Source organism: Ambystoma mexicanum, chromosome 9 (assembly GCF_040938575.1).
Source record: "Ambystoma mexicanum isolate Mex_15411 chromosome 9, UKY_AmexF1_1, whole genome shotgun sequence".
Lineage (NCBI taxonomy): Eukaryota > Metazoa > Chordata > Amphibia > Caudata > Ambystomatidae > Ambystoma > Ambystoma mexicanum.
The window spans coordinates 313,513,567-313,528,667 of NC_090931.1; the positions used below are offsets into that span (position 1 = coordinate 313,513,567).

A 15,101-nucleotide genomic window follows, 5' to 3' on the forward strand; every position below is an offset into this window, starting at 1 on the left:
GCCTGAGTAAAAAATAGTCCCTAAGTAAAGTAGTGACTTCCAAGCCTCCTTCGGCTCGGAGCTCCTGCAGCACAGTCCGCACCAGGCAAGTCCGCAGCATGGTCTGCATCAGGCAAGCCCCAATCTATGAGCCTGGCGCCCACGGCGGCAGGACCGACCCTCCACACAAGCCCTGCGCCACAGTCGCCAGGACTGGACCCAAACAGCCCCGAGCAGGGGTCGCTGGGCTTGCTTAGGATAACTTGATGCCTGCTTCTGGGGTTGCTGGACATGGTCTGGGTCCCCGGGGGTAGGCATCGTGACACCTGCTTAAGACGAAGAGGGAGGGGGAGGGGGAAGCTGTTCCAAAGAAGGGAGCCAGCTGAGGAAAGAGATTGACCTCCTGCCCTCTGTTTAGCGAAACGCTTTACACATAAGAGTTGGTGCCAGATGAGCACAGGGGCCCAGAGGGGAACATTTAGCAAGAGAGAGTTGCAAATAGTGAGGTCCTCGGCCCCAGAAAGTCTTGTGGATGATACAGAGGGTTTGAATTCAATCTGTGAAGAAACCGGGAGCTAATGAAGACTTTTTAGGGCAGGAGATATGCGGTCCCTGTGCTTGAGGCCAAGGATAAGTCTTGCTGCCCTAGTCTGGATTAGCTGGAGAGGACACAGAGTGGAAGAAGGAAGATTAAGGAGGAAGCTATTGCAATAGTCCAGCCTAGCGAGAACCAGGGCTCGGGTAACATTGAGCTTCTGGGGGGCGGTGGGGAAAGGTAGAATTCCTTTGAAAAGAAAGAGCTGAAAGTGGTACTTCTTGGCAATGTCCTGAGTGTGAGGAAGGAGAGAGAGAGTCGAAGATAACTCCTGTAGGGTATTTTGTGGAGATTTGGGGCCTGACGGTATTTTATTACCGCCGAGAAATAACTTAGCAATAATCACTCTTTGTATTCAGATTTGGCCATGTGCAACAATAATACAATGGACATGCATTATTTCAGCACCCAGACCTGCATATTTGGTATACGTGGTTGGTGGTATTTTTGTGAGCATAATTCCCTTGTTTTATTTGTGGCCCCAATGTCCAGAATCCCTTATCTTCGCTTAGATTTTTCGTGTGATCACTAGAGAGACCTCAGACCTGCATTCTAGGGAAACCACAATTTCCAGGGATAGTGTTGGTGCGCCACCATGGGCAAACTCACTGACTTATTTACGACAGAGAGCTATATGTGGTAGTCTTGTGGTAATTTCCACTACCTTATATACGGTAGGGAGCTATGTTCAGAGAGTCTCTCTTCCCGTTGGCTCATGTACCTCCAACAAGTTATACTACAGTCACTCACAATTATTCATACTGATTCTGACATACACACATCTGTCTTAAAATGACCATTGCACTTTTTAAAAATCTCCCCACATCATTGGCATTGTAATGGTAAATAGAAAATAAACCACCCGTCTGTTTTCAAATATTTTCTGTATTATAAAATTTGCATTTAGGCATGATCTCATTTTTACAGCAATAAAAGGGAACAATCAAAGCATTTTCAATGACACACTGCAATTATAGTGGCGAAGAACAGAACTTAAATTGCAACATTAGCACTTGATAAAGACACGCACGGGACTTTCATTTTTCTAAACTGACTGCATACTTTCGTGCACACACACAGCTCCCCCAGTTAGGTAATTACCTTATCTGTTCAGATTCTTCTCTCTGTGAATGTGGCTCTCTTGGCGTAACTCCAATAAAAAGGAACGCTTGCCTTCTCAAGCCGGGGTCATTGCCTGGAATTCTCAGCTTTTTCAGATAGGACTGCCTCTGCCAGTGGAAAGGTAATTCTTTCAGCTTTCCCCAGTCTCGACTGCAGCAGGACACCCCCACAGCCAGGTCTTCTCCCCAGTAGTGCAGAAAGATGTCTCCCTGTCTTTTTCCCTGCTACTGCCCACTAAAACTTTCCTCTCAGCCCTCTTTATGACGTGTTCCAATGAAATCCATCATCTCTCATCCTCCTACTTTTCAACAATAGCTTCGCTTATACATTTGCAATTGTTGCAAATCTGACTTCCTCCTTCCTGCCGTTACTGTGCACAACAACACGGATAATCAGGCAGAGAAGAGAAAAATCTGCACACTCATTTAAATGGTTTTCAAAGTATGCCTAATTCTGCAGTAGAGAACACATTTTATTAGTGGGTTATATTAAAATAAGGTTTTATTAGTCAGGTTAATTGTTAATATGTTAGCTGTTAATTTTCAAATGTGTCTCTAGCAATATAGGCATTTCAGGTGAAAAATAGTGTGCATTTTTAAATGAACACGTGTGCTTTTAACTGTAAAATAGCTTTGCATCTTATATATTAAAATCGTTTTTTTGACTGAATAGCCTGTCTTTCCTTGTTAATCTGCTAACCCATATAGCAATGCACCGCACCCTTGTGGTGGTGCTGCAAAAAAAAAAAAATGCTACTTGTGCAGTAGTGCTGTAATGCTACTTGTGCAGTAGTGCTGTAATGCTACTTGTGCTGTAACATGCCAAATATCCTTACATATACCCTCCTTTTGTTTTTAGAACTTGGCTATAATCCAAGCCAATTCCTAAAAACAACTTGTTCTATTTTTATTTTTACAATATAGCAATCCAACAAAATGAATATTCATGTGCATCAATGAACATTTGCAATTAACATTTCATCTGAGTCCATCAGTTCATAAAATGTTCCACATTTGCCTTCTCAGTGGAAGTGGCATTACTTTAAGTTTAAATTTTCCAAGTCAATTAAAAACAATGAAATAAAACAACTAACTAAAACAAATAAGTAATATAACAAGTTAAAATAAATAATTAAAATAATAAATACGTGGAACTTCATATGCCGGAACTTTTGCTTTGTCTCTTTTGGTATGTCCCGACCAGCGATGTTATTCGGTTCATTCGAGTACTCTTTCATCTTGGCAATCTTGAATCCACAGTATTCATCTCTTTTGGTATTCCGGTTATTTTGTCTTCACCTCCACCTGGAGGCAGGCATCTTTTGGTCTTCATCCAGGGGACTCCAGGACTCCATCGTCTCCCGTGGCCTCTGATCCCGGAACCTCCGATCAAATAATGTTAATTGTCTAAATCAAAATAGAAAATAAACAGATTAAGTACATAGCACAATACTAATTTCCACCTTTTTGCCAAAAATAAAACATGCTTGGTAAAAATACTTCTTTTTTTTTTTTTCTTTTTTCTGAAATTAAACACAAGTTAAAAGAAAACAAACACATATAAAACAGCATTCAATATTTAATACACTTTCTCTCTGTACACCAACCACGAGCTTCCGTTATATGTGCATTTATTTATTTATTTATTTATATTATATATTTATTTATTTATTTATTTATATTATATATTTTCACATATATTACAGTGTTTATGTGCCATCATAACAATCAACTTTTTTTTTTAACTTCTTTGTCACTGCCTCCTGATTACACCCATTTATTTTCTCAATGGACTCTATCCGTTTCCACATGCTCAAGCTGCCTGATCTCATGTCTGGGATGGCATGGTTTGATTTGATTTACATGGACAAACTGCTCTATTGCTGTTTCACCTTCATTTTTCAAAATTTTATACACTACAGGAGAGACTTTATCTATAATTTGAAATGGCCCCTGCCAGGCTGCCAGAAATTTAGAATTTTTCTGTTTACTTTTTCCAAAATGAAACTTGTACACCTGATCCCCTACATTGTATTCCTTTACTGATGTCTTTTTGTCATAATATGACTTAGCACTGTCAGCAGCTCTTTCCAGATTTCTCTGCACAAAAGCAAATGCATGTTGCAAATGCCTCCTCAGTTCATCAATATATTCATGAACTGTGGATGCACTCACTAGAGTTTGCTCATGTGTTCTGTATAGTAGGTGTTGTGGTAACACCATTTTCCTACCTGTTAAGACCTCATGGGGGCTAACACCTGTTGCTTTGGCAGGAGTCGACCTGATTGCCATCAAAACCAATGGTAAACGCAAATCCCAGCTGGAACCTGCTTCTGCCACAAATTTCTTTAAAATGTCCACAACAGACCTATTGCTTCTTTCAACTGTACCTGAAGACGCCGCCCGATATGCGATATGTAGTTTCCTTTTCACACCTAGTATTTGCCATACCTTACTCATTAGAGTACTTGTGAAATGACTTCCTCTGTCTGACTCAATTCTTTGTGGCAACCCAAACCTTGAGAACACATGGTTCACCAGCAATGTGGCTGCTGTTTGCGCACTACAATCTGGTGCGGGAATGCACTCAATCCATTTTGACATCAAACATACCACACTCAAAATATAGCGGTGTCCCCTGCTCGACCTTTTTAAAGGACCTACATAGTCTATTTGCAAATCTGACCATGGGAGAGTTAGGCCTCTTTTCATCAATGGTGCTCTATGCATTGGTGAAGCAGGTTTAAATTGGGCGCATACTAGACATCCTCTAGTATATAATTCCACATCTTGGGACATATGTGGCCAGTAAGCATAATCTTTTAGTATTTCTAATGTCTTTTGTGAACCTCTATGGCCTGCAGTTATGGCATCATGTGCATGGTGTAGCATTAGTCCTCTGAATGAAAGGGGTACTACCCACTGTATTTGCCCTGTTATGGACTCTCTAATCATGAGTCCATCCTGTAATCTAATTCGTGTTTTGTTCTTTAATAACACCCTCAACTCTTCTTTTCCCATACAATCATTTTCTGTTAAAGGATTTTGTTCAGGATCCATCAAATGATTATAATAGATTCCCAAAATTTGATCATTCTTTTGTGCCTCAATCAAATCTTGGTCTGGCGTGTCATGACTCCACTGCACCACCGGTTGATCTACCTCCTTTGGTGCTTTAGACCGTGTGACTGCATCAATTTGTATTTCACCCATTAAATAATCAATAGGTAGCAATTCTCCCATCACAGCCCCAATCTTAGCCAGATGGTCTGCCTTATCATTTCCCTCCTTATCCTCTCCTGGTGTTTTTAAATGCCCACGAATTTTTCTCCAGTATATTGTTAAATTATTTTCTGACACCAATTTGTCTATGGCTTGTATCATTTTTCCATGTTTAAGTGGCTTTTTGTTGTATGTAACCATGCCTCTTGCTTTCCAACCAGGCAAATACTCCACAAAGCTATTCCGTGCATAGTCAGAATCAGTCACCAGGACAATTTCACTGAACTTTTTATCAACTGCAGTAGCAATTGCTTTATAGATGGCTGCCAATTCCGCCACCTGACTGCTCCTATCTCCAATCCTCATCCCTATACTAGGAACGCCTTCACATTTCAACCAGACATTTCCTATTCCTGCCACTAATTGTTTATTACTGTCATTTTCAATGTGAAAAGCACAACCATCCACGTATACAGTTGGCAAATCCTTGCATGTTTTTTCATCAAAAGCTTTGTGTGGTGATTGTTCAAATTCCTGTAAACTAGCTTCCACATCCATTTCATTTGTTATTTGTTCAGCTGCACAGTCATGTAAGTCAGCTAACCCTTGAGCAATTGGGCTCTTTTTATTTTGTCCATATCTTACTTCTACGGGAAAACCTTGTAATGCCAGCGTCCATGAAGTGATTCTGGATTGCGCTAGATTGCCTGATCTAATTCTTTTACTTTCTAAAAATTGCAAAGGTTGATGATTTGTTTCAATAATCACCTTTTCTCCCTGAACAATGGGGCGAAAATGTTGTAGCGCCCACACAGTGGTTAATAGGGCCTTCTCACATTCATTAAATTTCATTTCAACTTGGGAAAATGCCTTACTTGCATATGCAATGGTTTTGTGATTCAAATCGTGTTTTTGTGATAACACTGCTGACATACAATGTTCAGAAAAGCCTATTTCTATAAAGAAATCCCTATCCTTTATGGGGTATGCTAAACATGGTGCCTTTACAAGACATTCCTTCAATCTAGCCACTGCATCAGATTGCTCTCTTTCCCATCTCCAGGGAGTATTTAGTTTAAGCAGTTTAGTCAATGGTTGAGTGATTTCTGCATAATTCTCAATGAACTTTCTGCTATAGCCTGTCATCCCTAATAAACTTTTTACTCCTTTCACATTTTTAGGATCTTTTAATCTTTGTATGGCCTCTATTTTCTTCCTTTGTGGATTTAGCCCATGTTCAGTCACTTCATGCCCTAGAAAGTTCACTTTTTTCTTGCACCATTGTGCTTTTTGCAAAGATACTTTGGCGCCTGCTTTCTGCAATTGGCCAAGCACATGTCTTATTTCATCAAAATGGTTTTTAAGGTTTTCATTTTTTATCAAGACATCATCCACATAAACTATTGTCCCTCTTTCCGCTGCATCCGGCATGGCCTTTCTCAAAAATATGCCAAATTCACTCCCACTATTGATGTACCCGAACGGAGCTCTAAGCCAGGCATATTGAGTCCTGTCAAATGTAAAGGAAAATAGGTGTTGTATCTCCTCTGCCAATGGCACACACCAATATCCAGATGTGAGATCTAACGTGGTAAATACATTTGAACCATGTATCTGAGCTAGGCCCTGATCAATGAATGGTAGTGGCCATCTAGATACTGGTACTCTTTTATTTAACTCTCTTAAGTCTGCACACAGCCGCCATTGACCATTTGGCTTTAACACACCTAAAATAGGCGTATTGGATGTGCTATGAATGGGCCTAATTATTCCCCGTGATTCCAAATTTTTAATAATCTCTGCCAATGATTCTAAACATGCCAGCGGTAGTCTATACTGGCGTACAAACACTGGATTTCTGCTACAACCTTCTGGTAGTGTGGCCACATGTAAATCAGTTAAACCACAATCATAAGCATCCTTTGCAAATACATCCTTGAACTCCATAAATATTTCCCTCAGAGTGCGTCGATCCTCATCGCTGTTACATGCATCCGCTAAGGAGATCTGCTCTTCTACCATTCTGGAAAATTCTGGAAACTCTTCTGGTAAAGGAATCTCAGCGCTTTCCTCTAACTGTGTGGCTGTGTCTTTTTGTAGAGCTGCCACTTTCAAATATTTTGGCATATCAGCTTCCACTTCAATGGGCTGATTTCCTGTTTCATTTTCATTTAAATTAAATATTATGCAATCCTCTTGATGGCAGCACACTGTCTCATTTGAATCATAAGGATACACAGAATGAATTTTAAACATTCCTTTGGGCTGAGAGTCCAGGTGTTCTGGCAACTCGCCCTTGGCATCTACATATTTTTCAGGAATATTCCCAATCACCATGTTATTTAAATCTGCCGTATAATGTGATTCTTGTATGGCCATTCCTAATGGGGAGTTTTCCTCTAAATGAATATCCTGACAACCTTTATTATTCACCATGATTTTTACAGATCCCTCACCAATGTCTACCAATGGAATGTATTCATAATCCAGGCCTTGCTGTTTTATGGATTCATTCAGGCATACAAATGCATCAGAGCCTTTCATCTGCTGTCCATTTTTGCATTTCAGTGTTATTGCAAACTGTTTTGTAAATGCAGGAATAATAGTATTTTTCCTCATCTGTAATTCGACCGCATAAGGAACTAGTTGTGCACAATGATAAGCCCTTCTTTTGTCTTCAAATTCAGGCGCCGGCCCACCTAGGCGCGACCATATTTTTTGATTAAGGAAATCTAACACCATACACATTCTGTGCATGATGTCATTGCCCATGTAAAATTCATTTTGTGCTCCACTCACTATCCATACATTATGGTAAATTGCTTTCTGCCCAATGCTAATATTAAGCATGCATCTGCCTGTAATTCGGTTTTCAAAGTCTGGACTGTCCAACCCAGAAACATATTGGTTTTTAATCCTAAATTTCGGGATTTCTTCCCTCTCCATAATTTTTTGCAACAATTTCTCATTAATGAAACTCCTTTCATGTTCAAGCGCTAAAGTGGCTTTTATTGTTTTAAGATAATCATTTATACCAGCGTGAACCCATGGTTGCTCATCTTCCATGTGTATCTCTGCCAGAGTGGTAATGTGTTTTTCTGAATCTGTTTTAGGAACAATATTCTGTTTGCATGTATTCTCTTTTAAATAGAAACGTAATGTGTGTTCGTCTATGGCAGTCTGCCAATCTTTCCTTGGGTCCAAGTATATTTGTACAGGTAGTTTTTCATTGTCGCTCTGATCTTTGTCTTGACACCTTAATATAACAGTGACACTAGGTATGCAGCTATTCTGTAGATATACCTCCACAGCATCCTTTGTTTTGGCAACGGTGTGACATTCTTTTATATTGCTGTTTTGTGATTTTAGTTTCTTAGGCCTCAATGGTTTTTTGGTTAATGACCACAGCACTCCATTCACCCCATCTATGAGAGGAGACAATCTTTTCAGGCAATCTGTCCCCATCAGAAATGGAATTTCACAAATAGATGTGATCAATACCTCTTGTTTCATTCTGTGCTTTCCTATTTTTATGTCAACCTCAGTTACACCTATGATGGGCACCTCCTCCCCATTAAAGTTATGCACTGGGCCTTGATTTGCCTTCACTGTGATCTGACTCTGTGGAGGCCTCCCTTCATTGATACTCTTTACCAGCTCCTTGGACATAATTGTGGCCTGTGCGCCAGTGTCAATCATAGCAAAGGTGTGGCATTTTTCTTCTACAGTGATGGGTGCATAATATCTGTCCTCAACTTCCTCTAATACACATAAGAAATGTGAATTCTTACTGATTTCAGGGCTCACCTTTCTCAGGCCTTTTTCACTTTTGGCTAAGCACATTGGTAAATGAAAAGACATTTTTCCCTCCTTTTTACCCATTTCTGTGCGAGATATTTTATTCATTTCTCCATGTTCAGAGGTTTTTTGGAGTGTGGCCACCGTTCGCCCATCCATCTGGGTAACATCAGAGACCACATTACAACCTTCCAACTGAACATGTGTCACAACATCATTCAGCAATTTGTCATTTTTTAATTCTGTGCATTTGTGATCATTTAGTGTAATACCAGCCCTTTCAGCCTCTTCAAAAATATGTGGCTCAAAGAATTTTTCAGGTGATTGACTTGTACCCTCCTTGTGAGTATTTCCTTTTTCTGTCTGTGTTTGGTAATTGTTTTGCTTGCCCAGGGAAGGAGCTATGGCATCCCCACTTACTCCCTGTTCACTGGTATTCCCCATGCATGAGTCAATTTTCTTAAATCTGTCCCTTTGTTCTTTTGGAATTCCTAATGTTTCTTTTTCATTTGTGCAAACCTTTACTGTTCTATTTAGCTCTAAGTTAAACCGTACCTCTTTTTTAGAAGTATTTGCACTTTCTGTCACAATTTCATTTACTGGTACTTTCATTTTTAATCCATTAGACATCTCAGAGTCGTTATGCAAAATTATATCAGAGCAATCTGTCATTTTGACACTGCAGTTATCATGAGTACTTAGTCACTTTTCGGAAGCCCCCCGGTCATTGCTATGGCCATCAGCCCCCTCTTTGGAAGGTTGTTTTTGCGCTGTATAGAGCTTTCCTATTTGCTCAGCTAACATTTTCACTTGGGCCTCAAGGCATTGGAACCTTTCCACCTCTCTAGGATCCTCTTTCTGTGGCCTAGGTCGATATTGGTTGTTTTCCCCCTGATTGGATCTATTCTGATACCTCTCAGGTGATTGATACCGGTTGGGATGGTTTCTGAATTCTTGATTCATTTGTGGAGGGGAGCGGTTTGCACCCATCCTTTGATTATAGTCCCCTGGTGGGGAATCATTGTACTGGCGTGGACTGTAGTTCACGTTTTGCCTCATGTCCTGTCTCTCAGATTGTGGGTACTGGCCCCTATATTGATTTCCATTATCAGTAAATCGATCCACATATCGGGGCCTATCCTGATTACCATATATCATGGTGCTGGGATCAAATCTGCTCTGTGTCCCCAATGACTGGTAGGGACCATCATTTCTTTGATCTTGATTTTGTCTCTGGTTATTGTTCATACCTGCCATATCAGACCGGTATCTTACCCGGGGTCTATCTCCTAAATATCTAGGGCTGATGTAGCTCTCTCTATTACTAGGATCATGTGATTGGAACATTGGTACAGGCAATGGCGATCTTTGTTGATTACCCCTTTGTTCAGGTGTCACATTATTTTTACCTTGGCTTTGAGCAGACTCAAGGGACATTTTGGCTGACCTGATTTCCATTACTGTGGCTGAGGGTTCTTTAGATTTAGGCCTAGTATCTTTCATTTTATCACTTTCTCTACCCTGACAATAGAGTACCTCATATAGCTTGGTGCTTTGATGTACAATCCATTCAAGGGACTTGTCACGGTCAAATTCACGGACCAATTGGGATATGATGTCTTTCTGTAGCCCATAGAAGTATGCGGTTTTAAACTCATTGGAATTTGAGTCAAAAGATACATCAAAGCGAGAGAATGCTCTTTTTAAGTCTTGTAAAAATTGGCGAGGTGATGTATTAGGTCCAGCAGTAATAGTGTACGCAACTTTCTTTGCCTCTTGCAATGACTGAAAAGGAGAAAAATGACGCCTAATTTCTTTTTCAAACTCCAGCCATGTCATATTCTGCTGTTCATTTAATCCCCTTATGATGCTGGCCGTCGGGGCATCTAAAGTTAAATGAAAATATTGTCTGTACTGTTCCTTAGGTATCTGGAGCGCTTTAAAAATGTCATGCACCGCTTCTAAGTGATCCTCAATGCAGCATTCACCTCCCTTTTTAAATGGTTTGATCAGGGCTTTAATGGATTTCATTATTTTTATGGGGCTACTTGTTGCAATGCATGGAATTGCACTATTTTGTGATTCAATCCTGTTTTCAGGTGTATGAGATTGGTGGCTGCCCCCAATGGGAGTATCAAATCCCCCAAGGGCGCTGCAACCAAGTTCAGTCACCGGCCCAGTCACTGGGGCACTAGCTCTTTGGGCAGAGCTAGAATTCACCTCCACTCCATTGAATGTGGTACCCTGCCGCCTCTCCTGTGACCTGGGAATGCACATTTGCTGTTCTAAGTCCTTACACTTTTTAAGGAGTCTGTTGGCTTCATCATGCAAATAATTATTTTCATCACTCATTTTATTAATTGCCTCCTGCATGTCACACATTTGAATTTGGCATTCATTGAACTCTTTATTTCTTTTGTCTCTTTCTTGAATCATTTTAATCATTTCTTGTTCTACACTCTGGAGATCACCTTCTTTTTCACAATGTTCTTTTTGTAAAATCTGCATTTCTGAAACAACCTCATCTTTATCCTGCCTAATGTGATCCACTAAGGCTTTTAAGTGTGTCAATTCTTGCTCACTATCTTCAAATTGTTTCTTGCTTTTGGATAACTGAGTATCAAAGTCTCTGCATTTTAATTGCATGTCTTTTTGGCATACATCCAATTCTGCTCTCAACATTTCCTGATTTTTACTTGCCCCATCTATTTCAGTCTTTAACCTGTTAATTAGCTGAGTATCATTCTCTTGCATTCGCAGTGACTTGTTTAAAATAAACCATATTTTGCCGCATAGACGTATTAAACAGTCTTTCTCTGCACTTTTATCGGCTGCATTCAATAATCTCGTAAGGCAGACCTGAATTATGCTGCCTTCTGCAAAAATATTGTCTAGTTTTTCTTTCTGCACCTCACCCTGAATGCGGTTACTCCATTCTAAGGTACTGTTCGAAGACCAATTCCCATGTGCAAATAACTTTGCCTCTAAATATTGCACTAGATCTGAGAATGTGGTTTCCCTTTGTGACATTCTGAAATTCGTTTTTAGTGGCACACTGCTATTATAAAATGGGTTCCCTTTAATGTGCAAATGGCAGTGTGAGACACGCTTGCCACGCCCAGTAGGTACTCTATGATCACTTTCCCGGCCTGCAACGCACCATAAATATGTAGGGTATTTTGTGGAGATTTGGGGCCTGACGGTATTTTATTACCGCCGAGAAATAACTTAGCAATAATCACTCTTTGTATTCAGATTTGGCCATGTGCAACAATAATACAATGGACATGCATTATTTCAGCACCCAGACCTGCATATTTGGTATACGTGGTTGGTGGTATTTTTGTGAGCATAATTCCCTTGTTTTATTTGTGGCCCCAATGTCCAGAATCCCTTATCTTCGCTTAGATTTTTCGTGTGATCACTAGAGAGACCTCAGACCTGCATTCTAGGGAAACCACAATTTCCAGGGATAGTGTTGGTGCGCCACCATGGGCAAACTCACTGACTTATTTACGACAGAGAGCTATATGTGGTAGTCTTGTGGTAATTTCCACTACCTTATATACGGTAGGGAGCTATGTTCAGAGAGTCTCTCTTCCCGTTGGCTCATGTACCTCCAACAAGTTATACTACAGTCACTCACAATTATTCATACTGATTCTGACATACACACATCTGTCTTAAAATGACCATTGCACTTTTTAAAAATCTCCCCACATCATTGGCATTGTAATGGTAAATAGAAAATAAACCACCCGTCTGTTTTCAAATATTTTCTGTATTATAAAATTTGCATTTAGGCATGATCTCATTTTTACAGCAATAAAAGGGAACAATCAAAGCATTTTCAATGACACACTGCAATTATAGTGGCGAAGAACAGAACTTAAATTGCAACATTAGCACTTGATAAAGACACGCACGGGACTTTCATTTTTCTAAACTGACTGCATACTTTCGTGCACACACACAGCTCCCCCAGTTAGGTAATTACCTTATCTGTTCAGATTCTTCTCTCTGTGAATGTGGCTCTCTTGGCGTAACTCCAATAAAAAGGAACGCTTGCCTTCTCAAGCCGGGGTCATTGCCTGGAATTCTCAGCTTTTTCAGATAGGACTGCCTCTGCCAGTGGAAAGGTAATTCTTTCAGCTTTCCCCAGTCTCGACTGCAGCAGGACACCCCCACAGCCAGGTCTTCTCCCCAGTAGTGCAGAAAGATGTCTCCCTGTCTTTTTCCCTGCTACTGCCCACTAAAACTTTCCTCTCAGCCCTCTTTATGACGTGTTCCAATGAAATCCATCATCTCTCATCCTCCTACTTTTCAACAATAGCTTCGCTTATACATTTGCAATTGTTGCAAATCTGACTTCCTCCTTCCTGCCGTTACTGTGCACAACAACACGGATAATCAGGCAGAGAAGAGAAAAATCTGCACACTCATTTAAATGGTTTTCAAAGTATGCCTAATTCTGCAGTAGAGAACACATTTTATTAGTGGGTTATATTAAAATAAGGTTTTATTAGTCAGGTTAATTGTTAATATGTTAGCTGTTAATTTTCAAATGTGTCTCTAGCAATATAGGCATTTCAGGTGAAAAATAGTGTGCATTTTTAAATGAACACGTGTGCTTTTAACTGTAAAATAGCTTTGCATCTTATATATTAAAATCGTTTTTTTGACTGAATAGCCTGTCTTTCCTTGTTAATCTGCTAACCCATATAGCAATGCACCGCACCCTTGTGGTGGTGCTGCAAAAAAAAAAAAATGCTACTTGTGCAGTAGTGCTGTAATGCTACTTGTGCAGTAGTGCTGTAATGCTACTTGTGCTGTAACATGCCAAATATCCTTACACTCCAAGGTTTCTGGCTTGAGAGGAGAGAGCAGGGGGAAAGCCCATGGAGGAAGGCTTGAGTAAAGGGAAGAAGTCGGGAGCAGGGGTCCCAATGGGAAGGATCTCAGTTTTGCTTGCATTGAGGCAGAGATCATTGGAAGTACACCAGGCATGGATGGCAGAAAGGCGGTGTTAGGCAGAATCATGCAGCGCCTTGGTGTAAAGCGCTCTATAAATAAATAAATCAATCAATATGCAGTACCCTTTGGGAACACTACACACAATTAAGGCTACAAGTGTAAGTACAATTTTACCTTTGGTACAAGCCTGTACTACACAGTAATGTGGTAGCAGTGGCTGAGCAGCCAGACCTATCAAGAGTAAAGTAGCAGTACAAGAGGTTACACAAAGGACTAGCAATCACAATGATTCAAACAAACACTCAAGGGGTCTTGATAAAAGAATATACATTTATTTCCACAGTCCTTTAGAAAACATTCCACTAGCAGGAGCAGCTCAATATCATACGAATATACTACAAATACACAACCAATCAGTTCCTGAACAAGTTCAGCTCCCCTGAAGTGGGAGCAAAATGGCACTTCAGTTACTTTTAAAGGGGGTAAAAAAAAAAAGACAAGGTTAAAAGAAATCAAGGCACAAATACGTTCATAGGCAGGGCAAATAGTTACAGTTCACTACAACCAGCAATTCAATTCAATAGGCCTGGGCCAAAGTCAATGGCTCAGAGTCTTGTATAGGATAGTACAGTTTTGGTAGTAAACGGTTAAGTCTTTGAAACGGTTCTTAGAAGAATTCGGTCAGACGGAAAGTTATATGTTGGTTTAGGGAAGGACAAGCCTTCAAAGTCTGGAAAGTTTCACAAACTTTCACTGCGGTCGAACAGAGTTCTGAACCGCACTTGCATAGTACCTTGTAAGTGAAGAAAAGCTCTAGCTGAGGCAGTTGTTCCTGGCAGTTCCTGCAGATCTCGCTGTTCCTGAGCTTCAGTCGTGGGGACAAGAAGGAGGATGTCAGGAGGTTCCTGCACTGCCCAGGGAAGAGGCCACAAGCTTGGCAAAATGTTGGTTTAAGGTGGGAGTGCCTTAAAGACCACAAACTGGTAACCTGCCCACTGGCTATCCAGTGTTCAACAGCACTCTGAAGAAAATTCGACCAGTATGGGACGGTGTCCAGGCGGCTTATGAGTTGGTTGTCCCCACCAAACTCAAGGGAAGAAGTTAACCTTGAAGGGATTCTCTGTCGATGGAGTTTCAGGCAATTCGGACCTGCAAGAGGTCTTCACCTGTGGACCAGGAGTTGCAGCAGTCGTCTTCTTTCAGTTCGTCTTCGGTTCTTTTGTTCCAGTGGTCGACTCTGCTTTCCAAGTTCCAGAGACCTGCTTTTAAACAGTTTTCCCCATTCATTCCGGCCTGGCTGTCACTCACACAGCAGGGTGGCCGTCCTCGCCGGACAGCCAGCCGGCCAATCACGCCAGAGTGCATTCAGGTCTCCTAGGAGACTAAGCACAGGGAGTTTCAGGCACCTCCCT

The 15,101-nt window shown here is 40.8% G+C and overlaps 1 protein-coding gene and 1 long non-coding RNA gene across 4 annotated transcripts in view; both read right to left on the bottom strand.

Moving 5' to 3' along the window:
- The window catches only part of ZZEF1 (zinc finger ZZ-type and EF-hand domain containing 1), a 3,309,810-nt gene that overhangs the window by 3,119,586 nt on the left and 175,123 nt on the right, over positions 1 to 15,101 (bottom strand). The window lies entirely within an intron of this gene.
- On the bottom strand, positions 1,442 to 13,562 carry LOC138488008 (uncharacterized). The gene is made up of 2 exons (XR_011274573.1): positions 12,713 to 13,562; positions 1,442 to 3,102 (listed from the first exon to the last, which is right to left on the bottom strand). It is a non-coding gene; the product is annotated as an uncharacterized lncRNA (long non-coding RNA).